Source organism: Nelumbo lutea, chromosome 1, assembly GCF_056320005.1.
Source record: "Nelumbo lutea isolate HS-2025 chromosome 1, American lotus-T2T, whole genome shotgun sequence".
NCBI classification, from domain to species: Eukaryota; Viridiplantae; Streptophyta; class Magnoliopsida; order Proteales; family Nelumbonaceae; genus Nelumbo; species Nelumbo lutea.
In genome coordinates this window covers 2,720,788-2,743,456 of record NC_142684.1, presented here as the reverse complement: position 1 = coordinate 2,743,456, position 22,669 = coordinate 2,720,788, and the positions used below count along the sequence as shown (strand labels likewise).

Below are 22,669 nucleotides of genomic sequence, written 5' to 3'. Positions count from 1 at the left end.
GAATTATATATTATAGGCTCCATATCAGGTATGATTAGTTCTAAATTCAAGTTTCAAATTTAGTTCAAATTCGGTGCAAGATCAACATAGAAATTCATATTTCAAAATATGAAAAAACTTATTCTTGGATTGGGCTGAAATTTCTTTTTAAATTTTGGCTAGCAATCATAACTGGTTCGACCATGTTTAATCAAATTCTCAGTCATTCCAATGACATGAGATAGGATTGATCATGGTTTCCATTCTATTTGACAAAAAAATTTCCTTTCTTGATTCCATTTCTTTTGATGTTTGAGTTGTTTGATGAATTAATTTGATTTTTTTTTTTATGACGAATCCTTTGTGTTGCATTACTCTAGTTTCAATCGGTCGATCCAAAGTAACATTGGGGAAGCAAAATATGCATTCAACATTTCAGCTACGACAACTCTATTAGAACTATTGGATTTGGTTTGACCAAGTGGAGCTTTTCAATTCAACTTCTAAAATGGCCACTTTCATCAAAACATTTCTAAAAGTTCAAAGACAAAATAGCAAATCTTCCCATTTTATCTCTATTGAAACCCTTAAAACCCTAATTTCACTATCGTTGATAGTTTTTCATCTTCCATGCTTTTTTAACTTCTCAGTTGCAAGTAAAATGAAATATACCAAACGTAAGATCCTCTGTAAAGTATCCCATGGCCTTTTTCTATAGGACAAGTTTTTGTCCTAGTTAAAACATAAAGGAGGTTTATATGATTGTAAAAAAAAAAAAAAACAAACCTAGGAGACGTTCTTATACTTTACCCTTTTTAATTTATTTCTTTGATCGAATCCTTGATTTGATCACATGATGCTAATTGTAGAGAAGTGATGGAAAAAATAGCCCTTGATTGAAAATTATTTTTGAACATTATTGATTTTGTATTGATTATATTGATATTTAGGGCATGTTCATTTTCTCTTAACTCTTATCTCTTAAGAAGAATCTTTTAATTTTAAGAGAAAAATGGTTATTCATTTTTTCTTATCTCTTAAAGTACAATCATACAACCTTTTATTTTCCAATGATAATTCAAAAAAGACAAACAAAAACTCTCATATATAAAACCAAAATAGATATTTGATAATTTTTAGAATTCAAAACAACATTCTTTACATTCAGAATTCAAAGAAAAGAAAAATTCACCAATAACCTCTTAATATAATTATTACAAGATCAAAGGAAAGGCTTGATTAAAGAATTTGCCGAGTTCGCTATTATTATCTTTTGGACATTACTGATCTTGTCAATAGTAGCCTAGTTACGTGTGGTGGAATCAAACCGTTTAAGGGCCCGTTCTCCATAATAGAGCATATTCCAGTTCTTATTCTGGTAGATGAGAATAACAGGAACCAAAGTTGATGGAAGCATCGAGCGGAATTTGTTGGGAATTGGCTATATGAGAAACAGAAAAAAAATAAATTAGATAATTTTATCCTAAGTTTAAATCAAAATTAGTTGTGAAGTTTATAATAGAAATATTACAAAGGGTTCTTGACACCAGTAACAAGATGGGAGACCCTTCATTATGAATACTATGACCTTAAGGAACTTCAATGCTTATCATCCAACACCAAATGACTTCATTTGGAAAGGAAAAGTTTAATAATAGATGTTACAGCAAGGGATTTCATCTTTGTTCCATACAACTTACATGCTTGTGTCTTGTTGAATTATAATATTCTAAGTTGCAACTTCATCTTATGGACAAAAAAAGTATTTAAACACTACAAGTCAAAGGCATGGGTGCATGTGCTGACACATTCCCTTTGGGCTTCTCTTCGAAAGATCTTTTGAAATTTGAATCTCATAACATGTGCTGCCTTTTTTTTCTTTTACTGGGAATCTCTACTTGCTTCGTTATTTTTGCTACTATCCTTTAAATAAGATCTTCATCTTTAGTTGCATGGATGTTTCATGAATTCTGGTTGAAGTATAAAAAATAATCCAAGGTACCTTTAGTACATAATCTACTATTGACCTAGAAGAGCATGAAGGAATCATGCTGAAGACAGTATCTTAAGAATTTTTATCTGGTTATATCAACCTAACTATCCAGTCTATCAATCTTTTCCTTGCCTAGCAACAATACACATTTTCTGAACTAATAACAAAAAAAAAAGAACAGAACTCCATTAGCTCAGATCTTTAGACAATCTGGATAAATTGATTTTTTATGTAGATCTTTTATCAAATTTTTTTGATCAATGATCTTTTATCAAGTTATTCAGTTGATGGTAGATTCTAACTCCTCTCTATCACATTTCACATGCACAGGCTAACTAAACACTATGTGACTAGTGACTATTCTCATTGTCCATTTATGGAAGTTGAGAGAACTGATTACCATTTGAAATCTTGGTTTGAGCTGGCATGCTGAGAGAATGCAATGACAGTAAGGCTTGTCTGAGAGATACCAAAATTTGCCTTCTTTCATCATGCCAGACATCAATTCAGGTTGCTTCTGTAACTCAGCCTGATGGTGCTCTTGAGATCGCAGGTTCTTCATTACCTTACCTACAAAAAAATGAAAGGTCTCCAATAAGGATCAGCATACAAGCTACAAAATTAAAGTTATTATGTAACATTTAACACATCTATTTTAAAAATCTAAATGATATACATAGTAAATATTAATTTATGCAATGTTTATCATTTTCCTGTCCTGAGGAAAGATTAACAATGAAACCATCAGCAGAATTTGCCAGAGTATCTGCCTGCATAATAAAGTTAGTATTGATTGAATGAACATCAAGATCTAAGTTGAAAGAACTGCATGCTTACAAATTTCTCTATAGAAGTTCTTGAACAACAAAATCAACCTTGGCACTAAAAATGTGCAACTAATGAAAACTATCTATGAACGGTAAAATATTGACAAAATTATTTTCTTTCAATTAATTATATCTTCATAACAGATGGGTACGTATAGGCGGGGGGAAGGATACAGATGAGCAATATCTGAACTCCTGTAGCAAAATAGCATGAATCTAGCATCTCTCCACAGTTTTCTATTAAGTTCTTGAATCCACTAATTTAGCCACATCTTAGTGTCACACTGTCACCTAGACTAAACAAGAAAGCAGCAAGAGCAAGAATGATTTGATATCCTTTTAGAGAGCCCAGATCTCCTAAAAGCAAAAATCGTGCGAACACCCTGAGAGCATGTCATCCAGCCAAATATCTCCCCTACTTGTATGTTAAATGGGGAGGTGTTTCCAATGTGTGGCTGGATGCCATGCACTCAGGGTGTTTGCACAATTTTTGCTTTAAGGAAATCCCCTCTCCCTTATAGAAAGAATGAGATTATCGTTAGATAAATAAAATATTAGAACAAAAGAAAAGTGGATAGATCTTATCATCTTTCATTCTTCAAATCTGGCTAGGTGTCCTACCTTTTTAATATAATAGATAATAAGATAATGACTAGCATCATCTGAAAACAAACAGGCAACAAATGCATTAAGTTTGTTATCCTACATCTCATCCATATGCATATAATATCTGCAGTCAAATGTAATGCCATAGAGTTCAAATCACCATCACCATTTTGCAAGGAGAAATGCATTTTTATCATCTGCTCCAATCCTTTAATAACTCCCCTCCTTTCTGTTTCAAACAATATCCCAATTAATGAGAAAATCATTTTTCGAAGCCCTCCAGTTTCTACAAAATGTCACTACTGATATTATCAACTCTTTTAATTACTTTCAAAGAGGTTCTCAACATGGAAAGAAATAGACTGGCAAGTCTAAAGACAGATATAATAAAAAGTAATTCTCCCATACATGAATGAAATTCCGTCTCTGGTGAATAACCTCTTCCAAAGTATCAACTCAAACCCAGCCTTAATCCCAACTACTTGGAATCTTCATTTTTTTGGTAGACAACCATTTGGGGTCAGCTATCTGGATCTTAACCCACCATTGAGCTGTATCAAGAGCCATGATTTATGTCAAACTCAACTCAACTAAGAATTATCCCAACTATAAACTATATTGGCTACATAAATCCTGTCCCACCACTCCACTCTGTTCAGCATCATATCCCTTGTTAAATAATGGACCCTCAAATCATTTCTCACTACTTCATTCCACATCCTTTTTGGCCTGCTTTATTTCTTCTAGACCCTTCAACTCACAGCACAGATGGTGTCAACTGACTCAGTTGGTAAGGTCTCTGGCTGGTTGTACCAGACTTAGAATCAAACCTCATTGTCACCAGGGATGGAGAGTGAAGAAAAGAAAAGAAAAGAAAAACCCAAAACAGATCACTCCATCCCCACCGGGTACCTGGCCTCCCTGACCTGATGGGGTCGGGGATGGAGAGTGAAGCCCCCGTCCCACCCCAATATATATATATATATATGTATAACTTTCATCCCCAGCAAGGATCAGGGGTCAGGGATGGGGAATATGATCCCAGCCCCGAACCCGTCCCATTGTCCTTCCTAATTGGAGCTACTCCTAACATCTTTGAAAGTCCCTCAACCACAATGTCCGGATTCCCTAGGTGAAAAACAAAGAGATCCATTGAGTAGAAGGGAGGGATCGCATCATACTAGCACACTTCCCTAATTCATTTACTTTGAGGTCTATTTTGGATAGGTTGCCTTTCTGAAGTTCCTAGTTGTCAAGGCATAAAGGGGATTTGATGGGGTCAAAGATCAGCCCTGGGTTGAACAACCACATGAAATCCTAATGAAATGGCATTGGCCGAGCTGAAGATCAATAGGTGTTCAGAGCTTAGACAGGCTGGGGAATGGTGATGTGGCACGCCCTCATATGCTCTAAGGGCTAACATTGGTGCATGCCACAACCCTCAGACTAAGTTGGGACATTGGAAAACACTAGACAAGGCCCGCCATACCACCAAGGTCAGCACCAATATCCCCAAATTTCTCACGTGAAACATTCAGCGACCACCCCTCAAACCTTGGTTGCCTACCGCATCAAAAGTTGACACGTTTCCCACTCGTGAAGAGCGTGACACTCCCTAGTATGTAATATAATGTCATGTTGCCCAAGGTGAGACTATTCTTCACACAACTTTTCTCTTGAACTCTTTTTGCTCTATGCTCACTAAAGCGCTTCAGCTCATATGACTACGACTAGCTTGGCCCAACTAGCTCACCTAGCCAATCTCTCCATTATGTTAGTAACTTGAGCATCAAAGTGCTCCTCCCCGAGGAACCACCTCGGGGTTTCTGACTTGTGTGTGTGCAAAAGTTGGACCAGTCCAGCTCAGCAGCAAATTTATCTGCTGCTCGCCCACCTCAACTCAAACAACATAAAGATTATAGGAAATAGTGGAGCACCTAATCACCCAGGCACTCAGGCGTTGCCTTGGTAATAGAATTTGACAAATAAAAACACTAAATTTTAGTTAATTCAATAGTTTTATATGTCAATTAAGATGATATAAATTGAAAAGTAACAACATTATTAACTAAATAACAATGGATTTTATATCAATATATGGCAATCATCATGTCTAAAAAACAATAGCATTTCAGATGTGTTAATTTCAATATTTCGAATAAGACATTAGAAATAATTAAGAAGGCTATTATATTATAAATGAATTAAGAAAAAGAGAGAGAAAAAATAATGAAAAGGAAAAAACATAAGGGGCTAAGCCCTTGTTTTATTTAGTGAGTGTCTGATAGAGAGTAATTAAAAAAATAGAAGAAAAGGGAATATCCTCTTTTTATCTTTCTATTTTTCTTCTCTCTTATCAAAACCTTTTTATCTTATTTATGTTTCAATAGAAAAATTCTAAAATAAAATATATATAGTATAATGTTTCAAAACACATTAATAAGATCTACCCATAGTAATAATATCATAATAAGGCATCAACCTTATAATTTTTGTCGCCTAGACGGTTGACTAGTCACCAAGATGAAATAACTTGTTGCATTGAGGCTGCATGCCCCTACCAAGCAAGCTTTGACACCTAATTGATGCTTTGAAACTATGGCAAGGTTGACTTTTTTTTATGGGAACGGTAACTCTCATTTATCTTTAAGGAAAACCAGTACAACTGTTATCTTCATAAGCAAGGTGACCCCTCAACATGAAAATAAATGACAAACACGCCCAGAAAAGGTTTTCCCTACTATGGGCATGGTTGACTTTAAACCCAGATGCCAATTCAAAGAAGTTGGTGGTGCTTCACATATTTAAAGTTTGCACCACGCTGATGATAAACATTCAACATATCACAAAGCACTTTGCATTCAGGAAATAGCGCATATAACAGTGTGGGATTGACAGTATGATCATATCCTTGTATTCAGGGCCTGTTGGGCTGGGAGACACTATAAGGGCTGAATTGCTTGCTGTGGTACAAGGTATCCAGCTTGCAAACCAGTTAGGGATAGAGCACTTGCTTATTGAAAGGGACTCTCAGGTGGTGGTGGGATGTAGGGATGTCAACGGGTCGGTTTGGCATGGGTTTGTCTAAACCTAACCCAAACCTATAGTGCCTCAACCTAAACTGGAACCTGACCCACCTTAAAATACATAATTTCTGAACCCAACCTGACCCTATAGGGTCTAACCCGATAACGACCCGACCCAACCCGTAGCATTTCAGTTATATTTTTTGACACATTTTGAAGACCTAAAATCCATTAATTTAAGTTTGGAAATTGTTTTATAAAATCTAAGATGCCACTTTTCCCATTTAAAAAAAAAAAAAATCAAAACCTTAAAAGCTTAAACTTTAAAGCTATAGATCTAGAAGTCAAAAAGTTACAAGAATACAGGGTATCATGACTTGGCGGGGTGGGTCAGCCAAAACCCGAACCTGACTCAGGTTAAATAATCAAAACCCTAATAACTCGACCCTAACCCAACCCCATAGGGTTGGATTAAGCCAAGTTTACCATTTAACCTGATCCATTGACATCCCTAGTGGGATGGCTGCTGAATCCGGACTCTGTGATTTGGGGCCATAGGTCCCTTTAAGATAAGGGATAATCCTTATCTTATCTGTAGATTAGATCAACCATCTCCTAATCTAATTAGGAAGTTTCCAGATCTAAATCTCATTTAGATCTTGGACTCTCTAAGTGGATAGGGTGTGGGCCCAATTCTATCAGCTGATCTTATCTCAGAATTCACCCCTTAAATGACTAATCAGATTAGCCCAGTTCGAAATGAGATTAAGGCCCATTTAAGGTTATGTATTCATTTAGCCTTCCAAACTGCTGCCCAGTTGGGCTTCCTTGTATGGCGTGGGACCCAAACATTGATCTACACATCAGCCACATGGGTTCAGCCCAGCCTTTGTTACAAGGCCTGGCTGAATACACTGTTATGGACAGTGCACCCCCTGAAACCCATCAGATGGGCTTATGGGCCCAACACTTACCCTAAGTGGTCCCTGGGCCAAGTCACCTTGTAACACCCAAGGACTGTGGGCAGATGCAAGATTAGCCCATCAGATATTATCCTCAATGGTTTTACACTTAACCTCTCATCCCATAATGATCATACACTGCCTCACAAGAGAGGACCTCTCCCTCGGCTACAAGGAACAGTGTTGCACTCTCTCTTATATGGATCCCGAGAATTAAAACATTTTTGCAAATCATTTCGAAACCATAATATATATACTTTTATATCTCATATAAAATATATTTTGCAAAACAAATCTCAACGATTGAAATCGGCTGCCGACAGTCTTGGTTTCCATCAGTGATAGTGCATCCCCGATCATTACCTTTGTCCGACAAAGGGGTTGATCATGTCACTATGATCACCGACTTAGATGAATTCTCAGACTGTCCCAACATACCCAGGTTTTGACCCCCGCTAAGGATCTCACTGATTGGTACATCAAAGACAGCCCAATCCGACACCTAGTGCAGTATCATAATCGAGTCTAGGGGTTGGGTGTAACTTTCCAGTTTTGCCCATCAATCTCCAAGGTCCAGGGCAATACTGAAAATCTGGTCCAGTTCAAAGATTCAATTAATCCTACACTGTATGTGCCTAGGGTCTCACCCCGGCAACTGAGACAAGCCACCCCAACCGACTTGGTGGCACCACAGTGTCAGCCTTGTCAGGATAGGTTTTCCCAGACCAACCCACTAGCTGTGAACATTCTAAACTAACACGAGTCTCATTAAGTGTCCAATTTAAGGGTATTAAACAGAAACATACCAAGGGAATATGAATCAAATATGCACTTTCATTCATTTACAATAAACTCATAAAGTACATCATTTTGATTGAAGCTAAGGGCAAACAAAACTGTCTAACAGCTCCCACTTGCACTTAGGTCCAATCAGGTACTAGCCGGAGTCCCATGGTACCTGAGTCCCATGCTTTTCACGTGTTTCTCAAACACTTTCTGTGATAGTGGCTTTGTCAATGGGTCTGCTACATTTTTCGTTGATGCTACCTTCTAAATCAGGACGTCCCTTCTACTTCCTCAGCACATGGTACTTCCTCTCGATGTGCTTCGACTTCGACTGAGCCCGTGGCTCCTTAGCCTAAGCAATAGCTCCATTGTTGTCACACAACAATGGGATGGGTGATGTGCTGGACGGAACTACTCCTAACTCGTGAACGAACTTCTTCATCCACACGGCTTCTTTGGCAGCCTCATTTGCGGCAATGTACTCAGCCTCGGTCATGGAGTCTGTAGTGGACCCCTATTTGTTGCTTTTTCAGCAAACAACACACGATCCTATCGTGAAAACATATCTAGATGTAGACTTTCTATCATTTGGATCCGATTGGAAATTGGCATCTATATACCCTTGGATCTGTAGTGAGTTACCATCGAATACTAGACAAAACTCTTTTGTCATTCGAAGGTACTTAAGTATGTTTTTCACAGCAGTCCAGTGCTCCTGCCCTGGGTTGGCCTGAAATCTGCTTACTACACTCACTGCCTGAGCAATGTCAAGGCGAGTGCACAGCATGACATACATGATGCTCCCTACGACAGAGGCATAGGGAACATCTTTCATGCCATCAATCTCCTCAGAAGTCTTGGGAGACATCTTCTTGGAGAGAGTGACTCCGTGCCTGAAAGGAACATTTCCTTTCTTGGAGTTTTCCATGTTGTATCTTTTGACTATTTTGTCAATGTAGGCAGATTGGGATAATCCTATTATCCGCTTCGATCTATCTCTATAGAGTTGAAGACCCTGTATATAGGAGGCTTCTCCAAGATCTTTCATGGAGAATTGCTGTGAAAGCCATACATTCACCGTAGCCAACATTCCTACATCATTCCCAATGAGTAGAATGTCATCTACATACAGAACCAAGAAGGTAACATTATCTCCACTGTACTTCCTGTGAACACATGGTTCATCCGGATTCTGCTCGAGGTCAAACGATTTGACAGCAGAGTCAAAACGGATGTTCCAACTTCTAGAAGCTTGCTTAAGTCCATAAATGGATCTATTAAGTTTACATACCATGTTTTCCTGACCCGCAGCTATGAAGCCTTACGGCTGCTGCATATAGATATCTTCAATAAGATCTCCATTCAGGAATGCAGTTTTGACATCCATCTGCCAAATCTCATAATCATGGTATGCTGCTACAGCTAGCAGGATCCTAATGGATTTAAGCATGGCCACAGGCAAAAAGGTTTCCTCATAATCGATGCCCTCTTTCTGAGTGTACCCTTTTGCCACCAGATGAGCTTTGAAGGTCTCAACCCTACCATCGGGGCCCTTCTTCCTCTTGTAAATCCATTTGCAACCGATTGCTTTTACCTCGGAGGGTGGATCTACTAGAGTCCAGACTCCATTGGTCTCCATTGAGTCCATCTCTGCTCTCATGGCCTCCACCCACTTCTGGGAATCTATGTCCAACATAGCCTCCGCGTAAGTCACGGGATCCTCCTCACTAGTCAAGGTTTCCACCAGGTAACCATCCTGGTCATAACCATAACGGACTGGTGGCCTGGATACTCGGGTGGATCTTCTAGGTTGGTCACTACCTGGAACTTGTGGGACATCTCCACTGCTCCTGAGCTCTCCTCATCAAAAACAATTTCCTGACGATGGGTGTCCAGGATGTAATCGGTCTCCAAGAACTGGGCATTTTGACTGTAGAACACTTTTTGCTCACTTGGGTCATAGAAAAGGTAACCTACAGAGCCTTTTGGGTAGCCTACAAATAGGCAACTGTTGGTCTTGGATTCCAACTTGTCTGCACTCGTTCTTTTGACGTGTGCTAGACAACCCCAAATCTTCAAGTGTCTAACACTTGGTTTCTTTCCGGTCCAAAGTTCATATGGAGTATTCGAAACCGATTTGGTTGGAACCCAATTTAGCACGTAAATCGTAGTCTCTAATGTGTAACCCCAAAAGGATGTGGGTAACTCTGAGTATATGAGAAGTGACCAGACCATATCTAATAAGGTCCTATTCCTCCTCTCTGAAACACCGTTAAGTTGTGGTGTAGCAGGAGGAGCTAACTGTGATATTATCCCATTGTCCTTTAAGTAGTCCCTGAATTCGTCAAAGAGATACTCGCCACCTCGATCAGATCGTAGGGCTTTAATTTCTCTCTCCAACTGTTTCTTGACCTCTTGTCTAAACTCTTTGAACTTTTCAGAGGATTCAGACTTGTGTCTCATTAGGTACATGTAACCATATCGTGAGAAATCATCTGTGAAGGTGATGAAATACACGTGTTGATTTCGTGTCCTAACACTCAGGGGACCACATACATCAGTATGTATTAGGTCATGTGTGCCTGTACATCTTTCAGGCTTACCATCAAATGGTCGTTTCGTCATCTTGCCTTGTAGGCAAGGCTCACAGGTGGGAAGATCTTCTACAGTTAGAAAATCTAAAGGACCATCCTTTACCAACCTTGTGATTCGTTCAACACCGATGTGGCCAAGTCGGTAATGCCACAGACACGTGGGATTAACTGTATCACAGGATCTCTTCTTGGGGATTTCAGCCAACGTAGTTTCGGTTATGTTAGTTTCTAGAGAAGGATGTAGAACATAGAGGTCGTTCTCTAGTTCCCCGTGTGCGATGAATCTGTTATTTCTTTTAATAGTAATCGTATTACTAAAGAAGACAGAATATCCATCTGCACACAGTTTTGAAACAGAAATCAAATTTCTTCTTAAGTTTTGTACATAAAGACAATCTTTCAGTACAAATTTTCATTCTCTAAAAATTAACTCCACGGTTCCTATTGCCGCGGCTGCAACAGTTGCAGTAGTCCCCAAGAAGAGTGTGACTTCTCCTTCACTCAGCCTTTTGCTTACCTTGAACCCCTGCAGTGAGTTACATGCATGAGTTGAAGCCCTAGAGTTAATACACAATGATGCAGAAACTACCAATAAATTGATTTCTATAACACAAGTTTCGAAATTACCTTTCTTGGATTCCAGGTAGGCAGGACAATTCCTTTTCCAGTGGCTGGTCTTCTTGCAGAAGTGACAGGCATCCGATGCTTTGTCTTTCTTCAGATTCTTACCCTTAGTGGCTTTCTTCTGAGGCTTCTTTGCCTTCCTCTTTCTCTTGCCTGTCTTGCTAGCTTCAACAAGCATAGCTACAGGCTCATCCTTTCTAATCAGTTTTTCAGCTCTTTGCAATATATTGCTGAGCTTTTACAAGCTGACATTCAGTTTGTTCATGTTATAGTTCATGATGAACGGATTAAAGGAATGAGGCAAAGAATTAAGGATAAAATCTATCTGGGTTGAAAGGTCCAGCCCGGACCCAAGAGCCTCTAGTTCGTTGATGTAGCCCATCATCCGAAGACAATGGTCGTGAATTTGTTGGCTCTTGGACATTTGAGTGGTCATGAACTGTTTCAAGACCTTTTGTCAAGTAGAACGATTCTGCTCTTCATACATCGTCCTCAGGCTGTCCAATATGTCTTTGGCAAGTTCGATCTGATTGAACTGCCTCTGTATTGGGTTGTCCAAGGAGGCAATGATGTAACATCAGGCTAGGGAGTTTTTCTCCTCCCATTCCGGATAGTCTCTCCTTCGGGCCTCAGAAGCTCTGTCACCTGGATGCTCCGAGGCAGGATTCTTTGCCACTTTGTCCAACTTTTCAGAAGCTAGGACCAACATAAGGTTCTTGTACCAGTCGGCATAGTTTAGGCTCTTAAGCTTGTTGTCATCAAGAAGCTTTGCAAAAGATCCGTTTGCCATTTTCTGATAAAAGAGCAAACATCAGTCCACAACCTAATTTGATTCATGTTCATTTCATAGATATGGATTTTAATCTACAATCCATTATCATCTCTGAGATTTCCCTCTTTTCTCAGTGACGAAGACTATAGGTTGTCTCTAGAAATGTGGGAAATCACATAGGGTGCATAGAGCCAACTGTTTCAGCTGCATAACCCCACCACCTTTTTGTGAAGGATCATATCCACTCATCATATGAGTTTTCCCTTTGGCCTCTGTCAGACAAGGTTTAGAGTCATTTTCAAGTAAACATTTTTTGTCCAGTGAGTGCTTACCCATCATATTCGTGAACGCCAAGGTACCATGAGAGAGTTCCCATTTTCTGGTGAAGTCCCTCCCACATCGGTCTATGACGCCCCTATCATCTTATGAAACACTCAGACAAGCCCAACAGCAAGTGGATAACCCATTTTCTGGTGCATTTCCTCATTACTGAAGGACCCATCTTCATGCTAATGATGGAAGACCTTTAGAGAGTTCATCATATGAATCTCCCTATCACTTGCACTCATATTAGCTTGAGGGAACAATTAATTACGCCCTAGTTTGATTTAGGTCAAACCAAAGTGGCTCCCACTGATTTTCATAAAGCCAGATTTTTGTGGGCCTTAAATCGGCTAGGGTTCCGCATGTAACCTCTCAATGAGGTGTGGAGCCCACCACTGAGGGAGGTCATCCAATGATCAGAAGGGACACCATGGCAATGATGTGCATTCAGCCATGGTGTGCGCAAGAGCCACTGTCGAATGAGTATGGGCCAAGCACTTATGGCCCATGTACGGAGTACATCACATATCCAAACATCTCATGCAGGGATAAATTGATCCAATCAATTAATTATCTGTAAGGCCCATTAAAAGCCCGTTAAAATTCCATAATATTAACCATTAATATTATCTAGGTATATGAGCTGAATTAGGGTTACCCAGTTCGGCCCATATAGCTTTATCCTTTGAAGTGGGCTTTTAGCAGTTTTAACTATTTAAAACTGTGCCTTTACAGGTTGGGCCGAATTAACCAGTTAATTAAATATCAATCCTCAGGCCCATTAGTGGGAAAATTAGGGCTGACTTTCAACCTTGATTAAACCCTAGATTTGGTCCAAACAGTTTGAACCAATCTTGGTTCGAATGGGTCTAGGGTTTGATTTTTAATTAAATCCTTAATTCAAGAAAATAATCTAAAATTAAATAATTGATAAAAGAAAAACAAGAATTAGTTAATCAGGGTTGTTCGCACACTCCATCCTGCAAAATAGAGGTTAGATCACATATTGCAGTTTCACAAACTGCAAATCGCAGATAGCAAATGTCCCATCTGTGAAATCTCCTTCTCTGCGCCGCCATCTTCGATCCAAAAATAAAATTAAATAGAAATCCTATTTTTATTAGTTATTACATCAGATCGAATGCCTATACATTGAGTCTAAAATTAAAAAAAAAATATATTTATAGACCAAATGTAGTAAATTCAATAAACTGCAAATCTTGTAGTTCTCCCTGCGCAAATCAAGAATTCGATCTCCTCTTGTATGAACAGCCCATAAATAAAGAAAATCATATAGAACTATTCTAAACAATAATCAGATTTATATAAAATTAATTTCAGATTATTTGCCCATTTGTTTTGGGAACAAATTTCCCAAAACCCATATCTACGCAAATTGGGTAGAACACATTCTCCCTATTTGCGCAAGTTCAGATCTGAAACAGAATGGTTCAAGATTTGAACCATGGCTCTGATACCACTGAAGGGATAGAAAATCCATCATATGGACGCCCAAAGATTGTGGAAAAGGGGGGCGAATTTCAAAAATTTTTCTCTCCCTTCAACTGGGAATCGAATTCCCTATTTAGAAAATCATAATTTCAATGATCATTCTTGAACCATAAACTGAATCAGATCTGAACCAAAAGGAGTAGGGAGAGATAATACCTGATACAGAGAAACAATATCTCTCAATGGAGGTGTTCACGCCCAAGGTAGGATCTAAAATCAGCTCCCACTGAAGATGGTGCAGTGCAGGGTGGAGCAGAATCAGTAGTGTTCTTCCAAAAGAACTTGATCCTTCTCAAGAATCACCTAGACGACTTGTGAATACAACTCCCACCAATCTTTTCTCCAAAAGATTGGAATCAAGATCCAATCTTGATTTCTCCCAAGAATGGAGATCGAATTGCTGTAGGCGGCAAGAGAGTATTTGCAAGATGCAAAATTCCCTCTTCTGTGATTTCAGCTCTGAAGACAAGACTATTGCTTGTGGTTGTCTATTGTGTGTAAATGTTGCCGCCCCTTCTTCCTTTTATAGACTTAAAGGGATAAGCTCTTAATCCCATTAGGAGTTGTTAGCCCAAATCATATCTGGATTAGAAGTCCCTTTAAGATAAGGGATAATCCTTATCTTATCTGCAGATTAGATCAGTCATCTCCTAATCTAATTAGGAAGTTTCCAGATCTAAATCTCATTTAGATCTTGGACTCTCTAAGTGGATAGGGTGTGGGCCCAATCCTATCAGTTGATCTTATCTTAGAATTCGCCCCTTAAATGACTAATCAGATTAGCCCAGTTCGAAATGGGCTTAAGGCCCATTTAAGGTTATGTATTCATTTAGCCTTCCAAACTACTGCCTAGTTGGGCTTCCTTGTATGACGTGGGACCCAAACATTGATCTACACATCAGCCACATAGGTTAAGTCCAGCCTTTGTTACAAGGTCTGGCTGAATACACTATTATGGACAATGCACCCTCTGAAACCCATCAGATGAGCTCTATGGGCCCAACACTTACCCTAAGTGGTCCCTGGGCCAAGTCACATTGTCTTACACTTAACCTCTCAACCCATAATGATCATACACTGCCTCACAAGAGATGACCTCTCCCTCGGATGCAAGGAACAGTGTTGCACTCTAACTTATATGAATCCCGGGAATTAAAACCTTTTTGCAAATCATTTCGAAACCATAATATATATACTTTTATATCTCATATAAAATATATTTTGCAAAACAAATCTCAATGATTGAAATCGGCTGCCGGCAGTCTTGGTTTCTATTAGTGAGAGTGCATCCCTGATCATTACCTTTGTCTGACAAAGTGGTTGATCCTGTCACTATGATCACCCACTCAGATGAATTCTCATACTGTCTCAACATACCCAGGTTTTGACCCTCGCTAAGGATCTCACTGATTGGTACATCAAAGACAGTTCAATCTGACACCTAGTGCAGTATCATAATCGAGTCTAGGGGTCGGGTGTAACTTTCCAGTTTTTTCCATCAATCTCCAAGGTCTAGGGTAATACTAGAAATCTGGTCCAGTTCAAAAATTCAATTAATCCTACACTGTATATGCTTAGGGTCTCACCCCGACAGCTGAGACAAGCCACCCCAACCGACTTGGTGGCACCACAGTGTCAGCTTTGTCAGGATAGGTCTCCCCAGACCGACCCACTGGCTGTGAACATTCTAAACTAACACAAGTCTCATTAAGTGTCCAGTTTAAGGGTATTACACAAAAACATACCAAAGGAACATGAATCAAATATGCACTTTTATTCATTTAAAATAAACTCATAAAGTACATCATTTTGATTGAAGCTAAGGGCATACAAAACTGTCTAACATACCTTGTAATCATGTTAATATGATCTTGTAATGTTGTAATCAATCTTAAAGGAAAGGTCACATCTCATACCTTTCCTTGGGTTGTCTGTAACTCTTATTTTCTGGATTAATAAAATACTTATTCATTGATAAAAAAAAAAACAGCGTGGGATTGGCAAATTGATATTGTGATGTTATTGGAGGTTACACCCAAGGGGTATTCTTTTGTCACTATGCCTCTTGAATAGGGATGATCATGGGTCAGGCCAGCCCACGGCTCAGAGCCTAGGTTTAGCACCTATGATAAGGGATATAACTTGAACACATGCCTAAGACAAGTTTTGGGCCTATGATCTTAATATTAAATATTAAAAATTTATAATATATGACAAATAATAAATGCATATAATTTATTTTATACTTTATATAAATAACACACACATATATGTATATATAATATATATGTGTGTATATATAATATATATAAATATTAGTACGTTGGTCCAAGCCTAAAGTATTAGGCTCAAACTCAACCCATATATCTTTGAGCCTAACGAGGGTCCAAACCCAATGATGTAGTAAGGCTGGAATAATATCACAAGACAAAAAGAGATAGGAATAGAGAGAAAGGAGAAAGGGTAGAGAAAGAGAGAGAAAGAAACCCCAAAATCCCAATAATATATAGGTGTGTGTATATATATCCCAATGATGTTAGGAGGAATATTTTGTTCATTGTAAAGTTATTTATCACTTTACCCAAAATCCCCCCAAACTAGTTGTTATATAGCTGTTGGGGGCATTTGTGTCATTCTTTTTGCCCCCCAAAACCAAAATACATAAATACCCCCCTATATGGCTGTTTATAGCTTTTGGAGGGTATTTCTATAAAAACAAACCCCAAAAAAGCTGAAATTAGCCGTTGGGGATCCCCAACGACTAGTTCATCGGGTGGGCCTAGCACAACTCACTATGGGCTTACGGGTTGTGCCACGTGCCGTGCTGGCCCATGGACCTAGAACCCCAGGCCCAACACGGCCCAAACCATCGTGTCATGCTGTGCTGGGCTGGTCTAAATTCGGGCCAGTCCATAGGCGGCACGACCTGATTTACACCTCTATTTAACATTCTTGAAAAGCTTACTACTATAGACAATATTATTGGATCTATTTTCTTCCACCAACTTCTCAAATAAGTCAACCATAGACCCTTCATATGGTTCAAAAACTCATCATCATTGATTCTAGACCTATGAGATTGTTTAGAATATACCTAGGCCTATAGAATTTGTTACTTTGTGAGAACATAATGACTAACCATTAACTCTAATACTAAAACTAGTGTAAGAGGCTGGAATAAACTATCACAAGACAGAAAGAGAAAGGAATAGAGAGAGAGAGAGAGAGAGAGAGAGAGAGAAGAGAATGGGCAAAGAATGAGAAAGAAATCCCAAGGAATCACTCTAAGGGTCCTAGAATCACTCAAGGTTTGAAGGAATCACTCCATACAAAAAGCTTGCAAAAGAGCTCTCAAGAAATTTTCATTCATTAGCTTCAAAAGGCATCTATTTATAGGATGACTTGTATGAACTAGAAATACTATTCACCATAATTACAAAAAATGCCACTCTTGTGCATCAAGAAACACAATAGTTTTCTACCTACTAATGCAAATAAATTGAAAATTGAAAGATAAGCCCTATTAAACCAGAGGAACAAGATGTTATAGCCCGTGCGGACAATGAGACTGGTGAAAATGACAAAAATACCCATACTATCCAGTCATACAAAAATACATAAATTTCAGAAAATTTCAAATTTGATTTTTCAGCTCCTGCATTACCCAAGATGGGCTTTTAGGCCAGGCTGCAAATGACCACCCTACTTTTGATACACTCCTCTACCCTCTTCTTGACTCTTCTAAATTTTGTGGATGTATTTTAATTTCTGAAAAAAATAAGGAAAACATTTAACACGAGATTATTTAAACTCACCCACAACTAATTCAGTTTCCTCTTTATCAGGAAACTGAATCTAAACACTCCTTTATAGAATATGGGGCATCTTTAACACCATGGATCACTCGTAGTGTCTACCTTGACAACACTTTTGGAAGCCTTGAAAATGGACATTCACAGCATCTGAGATAGATGGTAGAGAATGATGAAGGTCCATAGAGATACAATCATCTCTTAAGGGAAGCAAGATCACTAGCAGTAATAACAAACTAATTGTTACATTGTGTTAGAAGATCAGCCAATCAAATTGCTTAACTCTCTAGTTAGGGATGGGGTTCAAAGGGATGTACTTACCAGAGCTCAAGGGTATGGGGATTGTCGCACAGTTAAGGGTTTGCACTCATGGACCTACTCTATAATATATCTTTAAAACCCACTTGATTGATTACCACTTTTATGATACCCGTTGATTGGTTATAAGTCTTATACTTATAAAGGTTGTTGAACTTGTGTTGAATCAAAAATAAATAATAAATAAAGCATCCCTGTCCCTACCCGTAATACCAAAGGAATTCTAATAAAGTATTATTTTATTATAAGCAATAAAGTATTCATTCTTGATTCTATTACACAAAACCATTCTAAAAGAAAAGTATAAAAGATATCTATCCAAAGAAATAAGTGTAAAAGAAAAAAAGCATGGCCATTAAAATGCAAAATCATCGACATTAATCATCGTATCCATAAAAAAACAGCATTAATCATCGAGAAGAGTTAAATAATATATAATCAGATGATAAAAAGATCATAATCGGCAAGAAGAATAAACTAACCAATATTGTGAATTTAATATCTGCGTTAAGCAGAGATTTTAGAGGAAGCTGTTTGTTTCAGAATAACAGCGGCATTTGTAGTAAAAAGCAACTCTGCACGTCTCTGCACCGCCTCTGTTGGTCCGTCAAGGTCTATCCCGCTATTTCCTTCCCGTGAAAATTTATCGACAGATATTTTCCGACTCCGCCCTCCCTCACTTAACTAATAACTTCTGGAAATTCCACCGACTTTTATAATCTTCTGGCTCTGAGACCGGAAGACCTTGCTGCTCTTGATAAAAGGCGCCTTGGTGTCTGGTGTGCCGTGTGCGCTGCTTAACTAGGAAATATGTAAGGGCAAGATGATCGACGAGGTGAGTGGCTCATTGAATTATAGTTTGATTTTGACAAAATAAAAAAAAGGTAAATTACAAAGACCCCCTGTATAGGGTTTGTGACAAAGATCCTTACTTTGCCCTTTTTCTCTTAAGACCTATTTAACCTATTGTTTTCCTTTTTTTCTCTTCCCCCACGGTCCTCTCTTACCTTTCAATTCTAGCAAGAAAATAACACCCAAAAGAAGTATCTCTGATGAAGAGGTAAAATGATAGCTGGTGAGAAATCTCTACTGAAAGAGTAGAAGAAAACACACCACCTCCTTAAGAAAGCGGAAGGTCCTATTCAAAGAAATAAGAAAAGGAAATACATTCTTGAAAGGCTTCATGGAATCTTTCAAGGGAGACCCAACAAAGAAGTTAAGTCAGGTTGCAGAGTTCCAGCTTAAACAAAAGAAATTTCCAATGCCCTGAATGTAGTTTTTTCACCACTTGGTGTTCCTTACTGAATGTTTTCCGATGTAATCGAATCTCACTGCAACCTCTAAAGTCTAAAACAACCACTGTCAAATTAAAAGAGAACTCACTGCCTTTTTTCAAGAATTGTTTACCCGATAGTGAAGCAATCTCAGTACGAAGTCGACAAATCTTCATAGAACACAGTCCTTACAGAACTCCCTGAAAGCATCCACCTTGCGACCAAGACCCATCATTTCATTTGAATCTCCTTCGACTTCACACGTTTGAAGGTCGAGGGAAGTCGTCCATGTCCATGTCCACCTTCTTCCAGTGTAGTTGTCCACTGCCAACCAGAGAATAGAAGAAATTTAAAGAAACCTCCACAACATTTCATCTTTCACCGATGCTTGTTGATCATGAAAATTTACAAAACATAACTAAGATGAGGTCTATGCCACACTGAGTTTCGTTCTTATATCTTTCTTCAGATATGAAGAAAAACTTTTTATCTTCTACTCTCCTCCTCTGGATTCTCAACTTTGGCACACCTACACTGGAGGAATGGTGCAGATGCCATTGGTCAACTCCATCTTTTCACCAGCAGCTTCGTTGTCGTTCCATACAGCTCCTCTTCAGAAGTGGTAGTCACCAAAGAAGCGTCGTCATGAGAGATGACGCAGTTGACACTCACAACAACGTTATCCACCTGGTTCAGATCATTCACCTAAAAGGAACAGAAAACAGAGGAAATTGTGAAGAAGAAAGGGGAGGAGAAAAAGGGGAAGGGGAAGAAGAGAGAGAGAGAGAGAGAGAGGGGGAGGACTTCAGAAGTCCGCTGCTGCTGCAATAGTTATTGCCGCTAGTATTCGTGTATCATGAGGTTGGGGAAGATGAACAGTATTTTTTCCGAATAATTTATTATAAGGGTAATATGGGGATTAAAAATTATAGCAATGACGGATTTCAACAAAAGGCTAATGGAAGGGGGTCTTTGTCACAGACCCCATAGTATAGGGGGTCTTTGTAATTTACCAAAAAAAAATTGGTAGCTGAAATTCGACTTCCCTGAGTCGATGGGGTTGGTGAAGGGAATTGTTTTTGCAGGGTGGGACAGGGATGGGGATTGAGGTCTCGCTCTGCTTGACTTTGATTATATATATAATAAATATACTAATATATATTAAATGTTATTTATATTAAATATATTATTATATTATATATATAATATATAATCTTAGCATGCATTGGAAATCAATTGATTCTGTAAAAGCTAATTTACCTACTTCTATGTAGGCTCAACAAACCAAAGAGTGAAATGATACCAAAAAGGTTTGATACTATAAAAACTAATAACTAATCAATTGATTCTGTAAAAGCTACATAGAAATTCTTATACAGTTTCCTAAAAAACTGATAACTAATCAATTTATCAGTTCAAGTCTCATGATCTAGGCTGTTTGAAGGGTATCAAATGAATTTCCTAAGGTTAAGAAAATGAATGTAGGTGACCACTATCTGGTAGTACAAAAAAAAGTTACAGATTTTGCAAAGATTGGAGGAAATACAAACAAAAACAAATATTATATTTAACATGTGCAAGCATTATTACTGGAGGAAATTAAAAAAAAAAAATAGAGATTATATTGATTTTGCAATGATTGGAAGGAATAAAAAAAAAAATAAAGGTTATGTTTAACCTGTACATGCATTATTACTGATTTTGCAAAGATTAGAGGGAATATAAACAAAAAATAGGGGTTATATTTAACCTTGCAAGCATTATTACTAATTTTACAGAGATTAGAGGGAATAAAAACAAAAAACAAAGGTTATATTTAACCTTTGCAAGCATTATTGCTGAATTTGTAGATATTAGAGGGAATAAAAGCAAAAAACAGAGATTATATTTAACCTTGCAAACATTATTACTGATTTTGCAGAGATTAGAGGGAATAAAAAATAGAGAAAAGAACAACCAAAATAGAATGAAGATACATGGGAAACAATGGGAGAGTGAGTACGGGTGTTACCTCAAGCTTGGGAATGAACACGTTCTTGGATTTGGGACAGATATGCACAAATGAGGTGAAAATATCAAATATGGAAAACCAATGTGTATTTGGACATTTTACGAAGGGAAATCACATATAGGGCATTGACAAAGAACGATAAAAACCCCAATATGACAAGATCTCACCGTTGGGTTAAAATGAGAAGAAAAACTGAAGAAAAAAAAAGGGAATAGATGCATGCTCATGAAGGATGCGGTTTCATTCCGACAAAACCTCTATCGGAGACAATGAAGACACCAAATGAGTTTCCAAGCAATGAGGGAAAAAACATGGGGATAGAAAAGAAGGAATAATGGACTGGAAAAAAAAAACGAAATTGGGTAAAATAAAATCACCAAATCAAGCTGTTCAAGGATTTTGTCTTACATTCCAAAGAGATGTTCAAAGAAGCCACTGGAGATACGATCGTTGGGGTGCTACTTGCAAAGGAGATAAGACTATCAAGCTCTTATTCTGACAAAGCCCGATAAATTTTCTCAAATGTGTCTTAAACTTTTTTTTTTCCCATTGGGGCCACACTATTTTGGTGCAATCCCACTCACTTGTTTTTGGGATCTCACGTCCTCCTCGTTTTTCATCCCAAAACACTATATACTAGTAAACAAAACATAGGAAAGATGAATCATTTAAGAATATTCTTCTTTTCCCATCCCTTTCCCAACGGTTAAATTGACCCTTAACAAATACTTTGTTTATCTTTTCTTGATTGAGAGCTGAGAAGTAGACTTGGCAAAACATTGACCCAACCCGTAAACCCGACCCAACCCAACTCAAGAAAACAAGGTTAGGGTCTCATATTTAGTTACTTGAATGTGAGAATGACCTGACCTAACCTAACTCAGAAAAAAATTGGGTTGGGTCATGGGTCAACCAATTGACCCAATTGTCAAGTCTAATTGGGACTATTTATGCATTGTTAGAAGTTTCCGCTCTTTAATTTTTTCTATTTAGTCTTTACTCTTTATTACCTACTCTTTAAATTGTTAAAAGTTCAAGTTTTTTTATTTTATATTTGGAATTTTAAGGTTAATTACTTTAATTTTGACATTTTTCATGTAGCTTTTCTTTATTTTTTAAAATTTTAGTTATTTTTCGGGATGACCCATATTGACCCGTGGGGCCAACCCTAACCTGAATGTTTAGGTTGTGTTTGGTTTGAAGGAAAAAGTAGGGAAAGGAAAGGAAAGGTAAGAAAACCTTTACAAAC

The 22,669-nt window shown here is 38.1% G+C and overlaps 1 long non-coding RNA gene across 1 annotated transcript; it reads right to left on the bottom strand.

Moving 5' to 3' along the window:
* Window positions 1–1,293: 1,293 nt before the first annotated feature.
* LOC148873210 (uncharacterized) lies at window positions 1,294–21,920 on the bottom strand. Its single transcript, XR_016105383.1, has 5 exons — window positions 21,829–21,920; window positions 19,543–20,114; window positions 18,618–18,936; window positions 2,373–2,542; window positions 1,294–1,420 (listed from the first exon to the last, which is right to left on the bottom strand). It is a non-coding gene; the product is annotated as an uncharacterized LOC148873210 (long non-coding RNA).
* Between the last annotated feature and the right edge of the window lie 749 nt (window positions 21,921–22,669).